A 15,045-nucleotide genomic window follows, 5' to 3' on the forward strand; every position below is an offset into this window, starting at 1 on the left:
TAAGGGAGAAAAAAAAAATGATACATGTTGCTGTGACCTCCTTTCTCCATTTTCCCCCATAATCGTGGATGTGGCTATTAAATCCATGATATAAGCTTCCTCGCTTTCTATCCCAACCTAAATTTAGTATGATTCCAAGGAAAATGGCCCGTGCCTTACAAGTAACCCAGAAAAATAGCCAGTGCTCCAGTGTTGATATAAAATTAAACATTTGGCTTCACCGTGCAGAAACTCCTGGGTTCTCCAAGTCTCGGAGAGTTAAGAAAAATCGTTGGAATGTCATGGGGATACTGGCAACGGACTCTGGAGCTCTCTCCCCGCCACTTTCTCGCCCTGGAATGTTTCTGCCTCACACTCTTTTCGGTTTTGTCTGGACCTGCCAGAGAGCCAGCAGTGTGCAGGACTATAGAGAGACAAGGATAGGTGGTTATCTGCAGGCCAGGGTTTATTCCTCCCTGGTGCCTGCAGGGTCCCCAGAGACTGGGAGACGTGTGCTAATCCTTGCAAGAAAACAGTCTCTCCAGATTAGCCAGGGTAGGTAGTGGGAGAGGAGAGCGAGGGGAAGCAGAATCATTTTGACTGCATTTTTGCCTTGTCTGATTAGATCTCAGTGACTCTGGGACTTTGCATTACTAAAGGAACACAACCCCCGTATGTAGGCCTGGGAACAGAGGGGCCAGGGCAAGGCCTGGAGCTGGCATGGCTGCTGGGCTGTTGGGCTCTGAAGACGTACCATGTAGCTGGGACCTTGCTTGCCGGCTACTAAGGACTTGCAGGGAAGGAAACCTACATCGTCTGCAGCTGATGTTAAAACCGTGGTGCATCCCCAATGCTGTCTACCAGGTAGGACCAAAGCTCACTTTGCTTTGCTGTGGGGGAGGGGGACAGGTAACAGAGGAGGATCAAGAGTGACCAGCATCTTTCCTTGAGGCTGGGGAACACCTTGCCATCAATTAGGATCTGGATAACCTTAATGGAACATCCCTTCCTAGGTGCCTGGGCCCATGTGAGGTGCTCTAAGTTCAGTCTGCAAGGTGACCCTATAGAAGAGGGTCACCAGCTGAAGGACGGGGTTATTAAAGAATGCATGTTGCTTTAAATTCATCTAGCATGCAAGTGGCAGAAGCCAGTGATTTAAAGCATGGTATCTCTGGCTGTGGAGACTAAGCAAGTGCTTTTTATGGGTTCCAGATTCCCAAGCAAGGTCTGATGTTTTCTGAGCAATGTGCACACAAGTTACATGTGGTGACATTCTTGGGTAAGAGACAGATGTGACTCTTCACAGCAGAAGGCTGAGAGGCAAGAGCACCAAGGAGGAACCCTGGGGCTTTCCTCAGCCCCTTCTCCTTGTGTTGGCTCACTCACACAGGATTCTCTGGAATCAAACACTTGGACCCATGTCTCACTCAAACCTATGAGAAATTTGCTATTGGGGTTTTATCTCATGGATGGGACATAGGTTTGTGAGGGTGCACCTGTGTATATGGATGCATGTAAGTGTGGTAGTCAGAGGACAACCTTGGATGGCCTTCCTTGGGAGTTTACCTACCTGCTGTTTGGAAGAAGTCCTCTTCTGATCTGAGGCTCGCAGATTTCAACTGGACTGTGTAGCCAGGGAGCCTCGGGGATCTTACTTTACCTCCCCAGTATGGGAGGTTACAAACATGCTACCACACTTGGCTTTCTGCCTGTGTTCTGAGGATCAAACTCAGCCCCAGCAAGCACTTTCCTCGGTGAGCTATCTCTTCAGCCCTTCAGTTTCCTTGTTTGCAATGGTGGGAATGGAACCCAGGGTCTCACAGACTAGGCAAGCATTCTACCCCTGAGCATCAGCCCTGGCCCAAAGATGACACTTTGCACAAGAGGCTGATACTTCACAGTCAGTTGTCTGGAAATGTGGAACACTTCCAAAAGGAAGACAGAAGTATCTGTTTCCTGCAGCCACCAACAGTTCAGATTGGTGGCATTCCCACTTGCCAGGGAGGTGTCAGTCCTGAGATCTCCAGCCCACCCTGAGAGGGACCAGTCTGCTGGAGCTGGGGGAGGGAAACCAAATTCTTCTGGCTTCCTCTTCAAAGGGCAGTCACAGACTTCTCTTTGGCTGACAGCTTTTTGCAACCCAGTTTATTTCATTAAGTCAACTTGAGCAGGCTTGGCCTCTTTCCCCGTTTGCTGGCTCACCACGCTGTTTGGCATCAGGCAGACACAGCTGGATTTGTACTTTCTAGGTGTGATGTGGCGGTGTATAATCCCCTAATGAACCACGATGTTTAAATAGCTCCAGGCTTCATGCTCCTCTCCCCACATACAATGTCTGGGGGCGGGGGGGGGGGGGGGGTGCATCAGGGACAGTTCCTTGGTAGCCAGGCCCCAGGTGCTAGATGGCTTTCATATGGACACTCCCTCCCCGTCCTGGCCCCTTCTCTGATTATAGACACAGTTTCTGGAGATGCGCTTTTTCTGGAATTCTTGTCCTTGAAGGAGGCATACCTTTGTAGTAACCTTTGTGTTACTAGAAACAGCAGCTATGTCACCAATAAATCTTGTGTAAAATAAACTTGAGGAAAATCTCTCAAAAATGAACAACCATCATGGGAAAAAAAAAAACCTTAATCTTTTCAATGACAAGTTATGAATCTAAGGGAGTTCTGGGGGACCACAAAAACAAAATGTGCTGAGAGACTCAAGAGGAAGGGGAAGTCTGCAGGTTGATGAAATCGGAAGCTTTCCTGAAATGTTACTTTCCAGGCCAGTGCCGCCTCGTCTCCATCCTGGCATTTGGAATGATAACTTGGTCTAGATAATTCTGTCTCTGCAGACATTGCTGTGATTACAAATGAGATTGGGGACCCGGCTCCTGGCCTTTAGCAAATCTTCTCTTACCCTCTTACTTCTCTTTTGTCTTGTCAGGTTATCACCTGATATAGAGCATTGGGCTTCAAAGGGCTGGGGAGATCATTTGTTTGGTAACGTGTTTGTCACACTGGCATGAAGACCTGAGTTCAAGTCCAAGGATCCACATAAAAAGCCTAGAGGGGTAGCATAGGGTTTGAATCTCTGCAATGGTGAAGCAGAGACAGCCAGAGCCCTGGGTCTCACAGGCCAGCAGACCTAGTCTACTCTGGGACTTACAGGTCCTAGTAAGGATCTCTGTCTCAAAAACTAAGATGGGTGGCTCTGGAGGAACAATCTAATATGACCTCTGACCTCCACGTGTGTATGCACACATGTGCACATATAGCTACCCACATGTACACTCACATATACAAACACACAAATACAATTAAAAATAAAAGTAAAATTAAACTTCAAAATCAAGGGAGCTGGGTAGCCAAGCCCCTTGTTTCCCCAGAGACTTTTTCAGGCCTTCCATTAACAGCTGAAGTATATTGAAGAGAATATTGACTTATTAGCCGCCAGTCCCAGGAAAACATTCCCGTGTAACCACAATTCAATCTAGTCCAATTCAATTCAGCAGCCATTTGCTGAGTGGCAGTTATGTTACCTGAGCCTGTGGGCCTCTGGGACTGGAGGGCTGGCTTTCTTATTTGTCCCTGGTCCCTCCCTGGCCAAGCTAAGCTGGTTGGCTCAAGGAGAGAAGTCGTTTCTGATCTACACAGCCCTGTTTGCAACTTGAACTTGACTCCCATGAGTGGTCCCAGAAAGCAGTTGCTAGGAGGAAGGTCGGGATGGCAAGTCTAAACTAGTTCGCTAACCCCAGTCTAGGATAACAGGGCTTGGTTAGTATACTCCAGAGCCAACTGAGGGGGTTGGAAGAAGGAAGGGAAGCCAAAAGCTTCAAACCTGTGCTGGACCACGGGTGGTCCAAATGCCTTCCAGAATAGACTTATCAAGTCCTGGCAACTCCCACCTGCCCTGAGACCTTCATGTCCACTGGCCAGCAGAGCTGGCTTAAAGAGACATTGAAAATGATATGATCTTCATCCTCAGGAGCTCAAAGCCTCATGGGGAATTGTCAAGAACATGATCATTTCATTTCAACAAAAAGCAGCATTGAGAGACATTCAAAGAATAACTAACTGCACGAGAAGAATGTTGCCAAAAACCAAAAAACAAACAAACAAAAAAAAAACTCTGTTTTTCTCTCCTGGTCTTTGTTTTCTCCATTACAGTACCAGAGTAATAGCTTTGTAGTGTTGCAATGATGAAATACAGGAAAAACAAAAGGAAATATATATATATATATATATATATATATATATATATATATATATATATATATATATATATATATATATATATATATATATATATTCTTCCTTCCATATATGTATATAATGTTACAAATAATGAAGAATATACTAAAGTGACATGGTGTTGATTTTTAATGCACTGTGTTGGTAGTGTTGTTTGGAAAATGCATCAAGAGTGCATTTAGTTTTTTGCCTGTCAGTAATCCATGCCATTTGATGCTTTTTGCTTAAGTGGTGCTTTCATGGGTTTTAGTGTCTCCCTAGGCTAGCATGCTGAAGTCCAGATTCACCAGCCTGCCTTTAAAACACCCATGCAGGCTGGGCTGATACCTCAGTAAAGTGTTTGCAAGGCAAGCACCTGAGTCGGATCTCACATTAAAAGGGGGGAGGGCATGGTGCTGCTGCTTCTGATCCCACTGCTGAGGAGGGGGGACAGAAGTCAGGCTTGCTGGCCTCCCCTAGAGCCAGCTCCAGGCCAATGAAAGAAAGAGTAGACAGTATCTGAGGGATGATCTGTGAGGTTGTCCTCTACACTCCATAAGCACATGCACACACATGTTTGTGCAAACACATGCACATTTATGCACATCCACATTCTCCTTGCCCAGACGTGATCCCCAGGGGTTCTGATTTAATTGAAAGGGGCCTAGGTGTTAAAATGTTTGAAAGGCTCTCCAGGAGTTTCTGTTGTAAAGGCAATCCAGAGAGTGAAGGCTAAGGAGCCTCATTCCACTGTCAGATGGCAAGATGTTTATTAAACCCAAATAGTTGTAGCAGCAGCACAGCAGGGGTGGGCCTTAAATGACCTTGCTTTGTTTAGTAGGCATTCTATGGAGTATCACACTGTACCTTATAAACATGTACTTCTGAAATTATAATCTTTAAAGCAATTTAAAATTTTGATGTTTATATCTACATAAACAATGAATCAGGAAAATAATTAAAATTATACAAACAGGCAAAAGAAGAAAGAGACAATTTACAAACACCTATGTACATATGTGTAGGTGCATATGGATTCATGCACTATACACATGTGCACATTTTATGTGCATATGTTTTTACATATAATATGATATAATACCATAAGTGACAGCTAAAAAAATGAGGGTTAAGTGTGAGGTTGTAGCTCAGTGCTACAACCATCCGAGGTAGGCATGCATGCACACATGCACACACACACACACACACACACACACACACACACACACAAAGCTCTAGGCAGTGAGGATCACTCAGATCACTCAGATGAAATGGGAAGCACTAGATAGGCAGTGGCTGCCTTTATTATCACAAAAAAAATGAACATGAGCACCTGTGACCACACCCGTGGAGGGGACAAACCTGTGCTATAGCAGTGCCCGATTCTAAAATGGGCTTACTCACTTCTAAAATGTCAACCTCACACCTCCAACTGAGTCTGTGTCACAGCTGTGGAGACAAAAAGCTTCATTTGTCTCCAGTGTCTCTCACACAGCCCTTTACCACCCTACCCTCCAGCACAGGTTAGTTACGCAGGCTAGAATGCCCACACCTGGGAGTGGGAGCTTTAGAAGAGAAATGATTCAAAGTTATATAAACTTTAGATGTGAATGGAAAATTTAGTCATAAGCATAAGAAGGCTCACAGTGTTCACATCACAAAATCTTTTTTTAAAAAAAGTAAAATTATCAATTAACTACCTTATACATCCCTTTATGCACTATCTTTCTAATAAAAGATTTACTTATTTGTATTTTACATCTTTTTTTTTTTATTTATTTAATGTATATGAGTACACGGTCTCTATCTTCATGCACACCAGAAGAGGGCGTCAGATCTCATTACAGATGGTTGTGAGCCACCATGTGGTTGCTGGGAATTGAACTCAGGACCTCTGGAAGAGCAGTTGGTGCTTTTAACCGCTGAGCCATCTCTCCAGCCCCCTTATTTGTATTTTATATGAACAAGTATTTTTCTGCCTGAATGTGCTATGTAGCCTTAGAGGCCAGAAGAGGGCGTCGGGTCCCCTGGAACTAGAGTTACAGATGACTGTTAAGTGTGGAGCTAGTGTTGAGGCCTAAACCCAGATCTTCTGCGAGAGGAGCCAGTTCTCTTAGCCACGGAATAATCTCTCCATCCACTATACTTTTAGGCCAACATAGTTTCCCTGTTTGCTCTTAGATCTCTTGTCGTAAGCCCACGATTTGGTAACGCATTCCACTGAGACGAGAGAAAGATAAGGCAGATCAAAATGTGTTCTTTCATCCCCGAGGGCTTAAGTGGCTGTCTTTCAGACTCCACAGCATCTCATTGGAAAGCTGTGAACATTTTTTTTTAATTATTATAGAATTTTGGAGTTATCCCTCTCAAGTTTCTTTTATAAGTAGTCTATGGCGGAAGGCGCTTGATGTTTAGAATCAAGCGTTAGAGGTGTGCACCTCTAGACACAGGCTTTGTGAGCAAATCCCATCGGATTCTACTGCCTTCAATTAAAAGACATTGCAGCGATGCTTTATAATTGCAGGCATTGTCTGCTACAGACATTTCTGGTGGGAGAAACCAGGCCTGGAGTTGTACATACTGAATCCTCTGTAATTTTACAAGCCCGGTGATGGGAAGATTTCTCCATAGAAGGCTTCTGACTTTCAGCATTTTAAACATGATTTCTCTTCTGCTAGCCACATATCTGTACAGCCAGGGCCATAGATTGGTAGGATCACGAGCCTTCCCTGGACATGGCTGAGACCCAGCACTGGGGACCCTGCAGCGTTGCCAGCAGCCATTTCTCAGCTGGTGCAGCTATCAGTGTCTTGGGTAACATGGAATCTGAACCTCAGATATCCAGCCTTCTTACCCCAGACCAAATGTGTCCTCTCTCAGCTTCCTCGTGGCATTCCAAAAATACCCATGGACATTCCATGGCTGCTTGATCCAGGGAGGACATCTCAGAGAGCAGAAGTCAAAGTGGAAAGGGGAATTAGTCACAGCCAATGGCAATTAAAATATTTCGTTCTTGAAGTAATGACTCCAGAAGGACATGGCTAGAGATCAGCCCAGAGATACACAGCAATAAGAATCTATAAAACGTAAGCTTCCAAATGACTCTCCCTCCCCCCACTCCTCCCTCCCCCCTCCCCTTCCTGTGTTTTCAAACTATAAGAAACTATAAGATGAACAATCTGAATTATTGGCCCACCATAAATTGCGCTGGCCTCAAAGACACAGCACACACATGTATGGCATATGGACATCTGTTTTAGATTGCTTGAGAATTTTTTTTCACTTAGATGCCATTGGATTGGGGTTATTTTCCCCCTGCCCTCTATTCCTTGAAACCATACCCTTCATAAGAGTTATAAATATTCATGTATTTTTCTTCTAGTGCCTGCTGTAAAAGCACCCAAGAGGGCCACATTCCTGGGCCTCTGGTCTCCCTGGTCTTAGGGTATAGGCCTATGGCAGTCATAGGGTATATCTCCCAATATGGAAGTATGGTTCAAAGGCACTTTGGTATGTGAGGGTTGTACGTCTAAGAAGGAAAGTTGGTCCAGTAGCTATAGTAACCACCCAGGGGTTAGGAATTTGGGAGAGGCCTTTGCCTTTTTTAAAAAAAAAAATCTACTACATAATCATTGGGGTTTTTCCCTAAGGCTAACACTGCCTCTTTGTGGACCACATAGCCAGGCTGGCATTTAGTTATAGTTCTGTAGTCCCACAGATTGTAAGAGAAAATAGGTAAGACATGAAGCTGCCACCTCAGTTGGAGTTTGTCATCACAGAGACTCGTTTTGTGTTCTTGGAATAGGAAACACGTTTCTGGAGCACAGAGTTCCTAGAAGCCTGAGTTTGTAAACTCAGCCCCACCAACTGCATGATTAGTTCTGACACCATCTCTCCTCCAGAATGACAGACAATTCCTCTCCAGTGTGACAGGGTTTCAGTCTTCATATGTATCTTCTGAAATAACTAACACAAGCAATCTGGACCAAAGGGGGCAGGCTGCGATGCAGCCGAATGCTTCCACATGTGCAAGGTTCCACTTTGATTCTCAATTTGCTATGTTTGCTGTTCCCCTTTCATCGTGTCGTTATGGCGATGTAGGCTTTCAAAGGGCGGCATCTTTTATATTATTTAGTGCTTACATTTGGCTTGAACCTACCTTCCTCTTCACTGATCTATAACATGTGCTGTGCATAAAAAGAGTAAGGGGCGGGCAGCTTATACCAAGGAAAAACTATCAGCAAGTTTATTCCAGTTCTTATTCCGATCTGCACGTTCATTTGTTGTTCCTTCTCGGCCATTCCTCAAAACAGATGGAACCTGTCAGGATACACCCTCGTTCTCTCTCTCTCTCTCTCTCTCTCTCTCTCTCTCTCTCTCTCTCTGTGTGTGTGTGTGTGTGTGTGTGTGTGTGTGTGTGTGTGTGTGTGTGCATGTGTGTAAGGGCTCTGTATACCAGGCTGGCCTTGAACTCACAGGAATTAAAGGTATGCGCAGCCAATGCTGCCACCAGTCACACACCGTATCTCTCTAAGCAGTATTTTCCAGTGTCAAAATGGATTCATGACCTTTTAGTAGGGACTAAAAGCAAAACCATCATTCTTGGATTTTAGAAGTGAACTTCCTTCATGCCAACTGGGAACAGTGTAATGGGTGAGTTTTTGCTTTGTACATAATTTTTTTTAAGGTAACAGGGAAGTGTTTCATTTCTTTGAATGCATTTTGTTTATTCTGTTGGGAAATTACACTTCCTTTGGAGGTTTGGAATTAGCTTCGAGTGATGCTGTCAGCCACTCCTCATTTGGTGGATGACAGTCCTGCAACACTCACCAAAACACTGCCAGAGCCTCTGGAAAATGACCAGGATCTAGCTTTGTTCAGCTTCTGCTACCTCTGCACAGGCTTCTGTGTGGTTTGACTCCTGTGTGGAAGGAGCCCAGCAACCTCCCTGTAGGCATCTATTCCAGGGCCTCCATCAGCCATACAAACTATCATTTACTTGGAATATTCTTTCAATTAAGTAATTTGGTAGAAGACAGCTAGCAGCCAGGTAAAGCATCCTACACACTCTCTCTCTAGCTATCACATCGAGCCCAGGCATGGCATATTCAGCTTTCTCTGCTTGGCTTCTCCATTCATTTGACGTACATTTGATTGCTCATTTATTTGTGTATTAAGTGTTCATTCACCTAACAAATAAGGACCACCCGTGCCCTGAGCCAGGCGTCATGCTAGGTTCTGGAGACAGGGTGGCAATATGATTTCTTGGTCTTGCAGAGTTCGAACTCAATGGAGATGGGGCAGCCACTCAACAATGTCATTTTGTAGACTCATGCAAAAATTACATTGGAGGCCAGCACTTTAAGGCAAAATGCCTGATAGTCTGAGGGAAGGGAATTAGGGAAGCAGAGACCTGCAAAGGAGATGGGAATTAATTAGGCAGAAGAGGCAGATAGACAAGAGGAACATTGCATACCAGCCAAAGCTGCTGTGCCAGCCATTAGGGCAAGCATCTAAGTCCAGTGGAGAATACCGTGTTTTCATATGTGGGCTGAAATTGACTGGACTATTTGACACTGGTCATTCTACTAAGCACTGTACTAGCACTAAGCACTGTACTAGCACTAAGCACTCTACTAGCCCACCGCTTTACCTTCGGGAAGCCAGCTGGCCAGCTTTGGAAGCCACTCTCCAGCCTCAGATGGAAATTTCCCTCATTCTCAAGGGTATGAGCTCATCGCCATGCCAGATGGGTTTCCAGTGAATGATTATTGTGCAATCTGATTATTTTTATGTCATGTTAATTCCCTTTGAAAAATGGAAACAGGATATGTAAGATAGAAGAGAATTTTCTAGCGACAGCCAGCAGATCGAGAGAAGGCATACAGTTCAGACGAAGGAGCAACTGTGTCATATGAAATAAATTACTAGTAATAACTTTTTACTATGCACAATACATTTTTATTATTTGATACATCTAAACATTGGATATCATTGATATCCCTGGTTGGCCTGGAACTCAGTATATCGACCAGGCTGTCCTGGAACTCACAGAGGTCCTCTACCTCAAAAGTGCTGAGATTAAAAGTGTATGCCACCACAACCAGCTTAGAGAAACTTTAGATCCACAGCAGATAACATAGAATCAATGCTAATATAACAGAAACTTGTACTCTGATTGCTAAACAGCCTCCCACAAGGTTATTCAATATCCTCTTGTAGCTCTCTCCTCTTCTAGCATCTTAAGTGTCTTCTTCATGCTGCTGACAAGGGAGGACAGAGGATGGAAGGACCCTGAGAGAGGTTTTTTTTTTTTAAATTTTTATTAGGTATTTAGCTCATTTACATTTCCAATGCTATACCAAAAGTCCCCCATATCCACCCACCCCCACCCCCCTGCCCACCCACTCCCCCTTTTTGGCCCTGGTGTTCCCCTGTACTGGGGCATATAAAGTTTGCAAGTCCAATGGGCCTCTCTTTCCAGTGATGGCCGACTAGGCCATCTTTTGATATATATGCAGCTAGAGTCAAGAGCTCCGGGGTACTGGTTAGTTCATAATGTTGTTCCACCTATAGGGTTGCAGATCCCTTTAGCTCCTTGGCTACTTTCTCTAGCTCCTCCATTGGGAGCCCTATGATCCATCCATTAGCTGACTGTGAGCATCCACTTCTGTGTTTGCTAGGCCCCGGCATAGTCTCACAAGAGACAGCTACATCTGGGTCCTTTCAATAAAATCTTGCTAGTGTATGCAATGGTGTCAGCGTTTGGGTGCTGATTATGGGGTGGATCCCTGGATATGGCAGTCTCTACATGGTCCATCCTTTCATCTCAGCTCCAAACTTTGTCTCTGTAACTCCTTCCATGGGTGTTTTGTTCCCAAATCTAAGGAGGGGCATAGTGTCCACACTTCAGTCTTCATTCTTCTTGAGTTTCATGTGTTTAGCAAATTATATCTTATATCTTGGGTATCCTAGGTTTGGGGCTAATATCCACTTATCAGTGAGTACATATTGTGTGAGTTTCTTTGTGAATGTGTTACCTCACTCAGGATGATGCCCTCCAGGTCCATCCATTTGGCTAGGAATTTCATAAATTCATTCTTTTTAATAGCTGAGTAGTACTCCCTGAGAGAGGTTTTAATGGGCCAGCCCTGCACGTGGGCACAGACCTTTTCCTCTCATCTTATTGGCCAGAACTCAGTCACCTGTCCACACCCAGCTGCTAGACAGGCTGGGAAGTGCAGGTGTGCAGTCACATAGTCAGAAAGTCAGCGCAGACTGGGGCTAAGAGAAAGGGTTTTGGAGACAGTGGGTTAGGGGTGTAAGTGTCCTCTCATCAAGAGGACCACAGCCAGTGCTTCAAATTACAGATAATACCAATCTCTATGTCTGCTAGATTTATCCTATGCATACATACATGCATACATACATACCTGTGATAATGTTTAGTTTATAACAAGACAAAGTAAAAGATGAATGACAGCATCTAATAAAATACAGCAACTCTAACAGAAGACTGTAGTATGCAGTGAGTCCTGGGACTCCTCCTGGCCCTTCCTCTTCTGTGCTAAGATGCAGGCACATCACTTGGACCTGGATTTCTTACTCACGTGGATCCTGGAGTTTCAAATGCAGATACTTGTGCTTCCATCAGTCACTTCCTCAACCGAGCTGTCTCCCCAGGCCCCTCGCTTTCACCCTACTTAAAGATTCACTTTGTTTTTAATATATTTATATTAATTCTCTGAGAATTTTGTACATGCATATACTATGTTTATCATATTAACCCCCGTTCCCCCCCCAACTACTCCCAGACCCACTCCTACCCCCTCTCAACTTCATGTCCTCTTTCTGATTTTGCGTATAGCCCACTAACTCCAATTTGCTCTGTGTATACACTGATGGGTGTGGGACTATCCACCAGAGTTTGGTTACCCAACCAGGGGCCACAGCCATCCAGAGAACTGATTCTCCCCCTGCCAGAAGCTATCAGCTGCCAATAGCTCTTATCTGGGAGGAGAGACTTGGAAGTCCCTCCCACTCCAGAGGAAACTGCTGCCTGGCTTGATCCTGTGCAGATCTTGTATAGGCAGTCCGGCTGCTGAGCAGCAGTGCTGACGTGTTGCTAGGGCAACAGTGCTGACATGTCCTAGAGACTGTGTTTCTCTAGAGTGTTTCTTCACTCTTCGCCCATCTTTCTCAATGATCCCTGAGCCTTAAGAAAGGAACGTGGTCTTGATGTCCAGTTCGTGACTGGAGATCACATTTAATCCTCTAGTTCAGCAAGTGTAGAAAACACTGATTGCACAGTGTGGTGTCACTACCTCCCAGCAGGGCTTACTTCTGCTCCCCTAGCCAGTGAACCTGTTGAGTTTCTGACCTGTGGGGGCGGTGGTATATCTAGTGACCCTTAAATACAATCAGCTGCTGCTCTCTGCTCACATTGAAAACTCTCTGCATTTCCCTTGTCTCTCTGCTGTGTGGCATACCAAAGGATATGGACGGAGTCCTACCTACTGGAGTGTGTGAACGAGTAAACTTCAGCCTTTCAGCCAAGTGTCTACGGCTTAGTTAGCTGTTAGACATTCCTCTCTCTCCCGTTCCCACGCCCATTCCTCTCTGCGTATGTGTTACACTTCTGTGTAAGGAAGTTGATGTCAGGTGGCTTCCTCGATCATCCTCTGCCTAACTTTTTAAGACAGAGTCCCTCAGTGAACCTGGAGCTCACCAATTCAGCTAGGCTGGCTGGCCAGCAATGCCCAGGGAACCTCCACACCTCTAACCCTGGGGTTACAGGCATGAGCCACCCCACCATGCCTGGCTTTGAACTTGGCTGCTGGGGGTTGAACTTACCTTACACTTGTGTAGTAAGCACTCTACTGACTCAGCCAAACCGTTCAGCCCTAAGTTAGACATTCTTGGTAACAGCAGGCGACATTTATTTAATGTTCAATCTATGTGTGTTTCACATGTACCAAGGTAACCTAAAAAAGGAGATTCCTCACTGTCCAGCTTTATGCAAAACTGAGAAAACTGTTTTAGAGTGATTTGAATCACAGGGTCAAGGGCACACAGTGACATGTGAGGGATAGGGCTAGGTCTGAGAGCTGTGAGCTCTGCAGAGGTCCGGCCCAACACCTTAGGTAAATGCCTGGTCTTGGGGAGCCTGCTGGAGAGTCTGCTGACTCAAGGGAAACCTATCCCCAGGGAGTGCCATTTCCTTCTCGAGTGCTGAGTGCTGTCTGCTGTCTACATACAAAGCCTTGTTCATCTCAACTTCAAACTTAGTTGCTTCCTTCCACTGTCCTTTGCCTCTCCCATCAGATATGCTAATTGGTGCAGTGGGTGTGGTACTGAGATCCAATAGCTCTGGGGCAAATCTCAGTTTTAGCACTTAATTGTATGACCCGAGACTTTTGACTTTGCCTCCCTTTCTTCCATTGTGACATAGCGTTGTTTTTTTTTTTTTTTTTAAAAAAAAACCAAAAAACAAAAACCTCAATAACCTGTAGTACTGAGATCTCATAGGCAAAGATCTTCCTATTTCCCTTCCCCTTCCTTAACAAGTAGCCATTGTTGTAAATGTCACCACTTTGTAGTCAATTAGCCAACCTGTACTGAATTACATACTAGTCAGAGAGAGAGAGAGAGAGAGAGAGAGAGAGAGAGAGAGAGAGAGAGAGAGAGGAAGCTATGCATTCGGTACAACTTTTGAAGGAGCTGGGTAAATCAGTGAGGTCGGTAGGGGAGCATAGGGCACATGGCACTAGCCAGCAGTGGTCAAGAGAAAGGATGGCATTAACTACAGCGGATTTCAGAGGAAGAAGGAGCCAGTGCTCAGACAAGATTCAGAGAGGAAGTAGAAGGACAGACAGGATTTATATAGGCTCTGGGGGAGGGGAGGATGTCTAAACAGGAAAAGCAGTGCATGCAAGAAGAGAACATGGAAATTAAACACAGCGTTCATGGTTACACTACACAACCGACCTTCTAAGGGGCTTACGGAGAGCGGCAGAAGGGGCGTTGGGGGAGGGCAGGAAGATGCAAAGGCACAGAAGGAAATGAAGACAATGAGGACAAGAGGATGCTTGGGATGTGCCTTAGTGGTGAAGCACTTGCTTAGTGTGCACAAGGCTCTAGACACACCCCCAGCACAACAATAACAACAGAAATCAAACAGAAAAACAAAGCAACAGCAGACGTGGTTGGGAAAGAAGGCAGAAAAAGGCTGGATTTCACCAACTCTATGAATTAATATTGCAAGCAGACATAACACCAAAGGTTCTCAGTTCCCAGCTGGATTCTAAATCCTAAGACACTGCTTTCCTGGGGAAGCAGTGTTCACACTTTATACATTGTGCACTGTGTGCACTTAAAGTAGTAGCCAAAAAGGAGACGGCTGATTCAAAAGATAGCAGCAGGGAGGAAGTATACAGACATCTCCATCAAACCTGCACACACACATACACACATACAGATCTCTCTCTCTCTCTCTCTCTCTCTCTCTCTCTCTCTCACACACACACACACACACACACACACACACACACACACACTTCTGTTCTGTCCTTCAAGTCATCTGCTGGGATAAGAAAGAGTTGTTCTTGCCCTTAACCGGTTTTTGCATGACCCAGTGTTTCACAGCCAACTGACTCCTTTTAAGACTCCCTAAGCCAGTAGTTTAACAAGAATGTTCTAGATAAGCAGAGACTCAGGTCTCAGGCCCAAGGAAATGTCCACATAGGGAACCAGGGGGTGGTTAGAATTAAATGTAGAGCACATTGGGAATGAATCTCCATTTCTGAAAGTGTTCAAAGCCCCCTTTCCAGCCTGTGTTCTGTTTCTCAGC

At 45.0% G+C, this 15,045-nt stretch overlaps 1 protein-coding gene across 7 annotated transcripts in view, besides 1 other annotated feature; it reads left to right on the forward strand.

Annotated features, from left to right (window-relative positions):
- Frmd4a (FERM domain containing 4A) overlaps positions 1–15,045 on the forward strand; it is a 596,394-nt gene that overhangs the window by 314,636 nt on the left and 266,713 nt on the right. The gene's annotated exons all lie outside the window — the stretch shown is intronic.
- Positions 7,373–9,172: an enhancer, noted in NCBI's record as "VISTA enhancer mm28". NCBI's record gives its function as "enhancer in: limb[7/11] | branchial arch[7/11] | nose[7/11] | facial mesenchyme[7/11] | other[7/11]" and the evidence as "EXISTENCE:transgenic organism evidence [ECO:0001131][PMID:17130149]".

This window comes from Mus musculus, chromosome 2, assembly GCF_000001635.26.
Source record: "Mus musculus strain C57BL/6J chromosome 2, GRCm38.p6 C57BL/6J".
NCBI classification, from domain to species: Eukaryota; Metazoa; Chordata; class Mammalia; order Rodentia; family Muridae; genus Mus; species Mus musculus.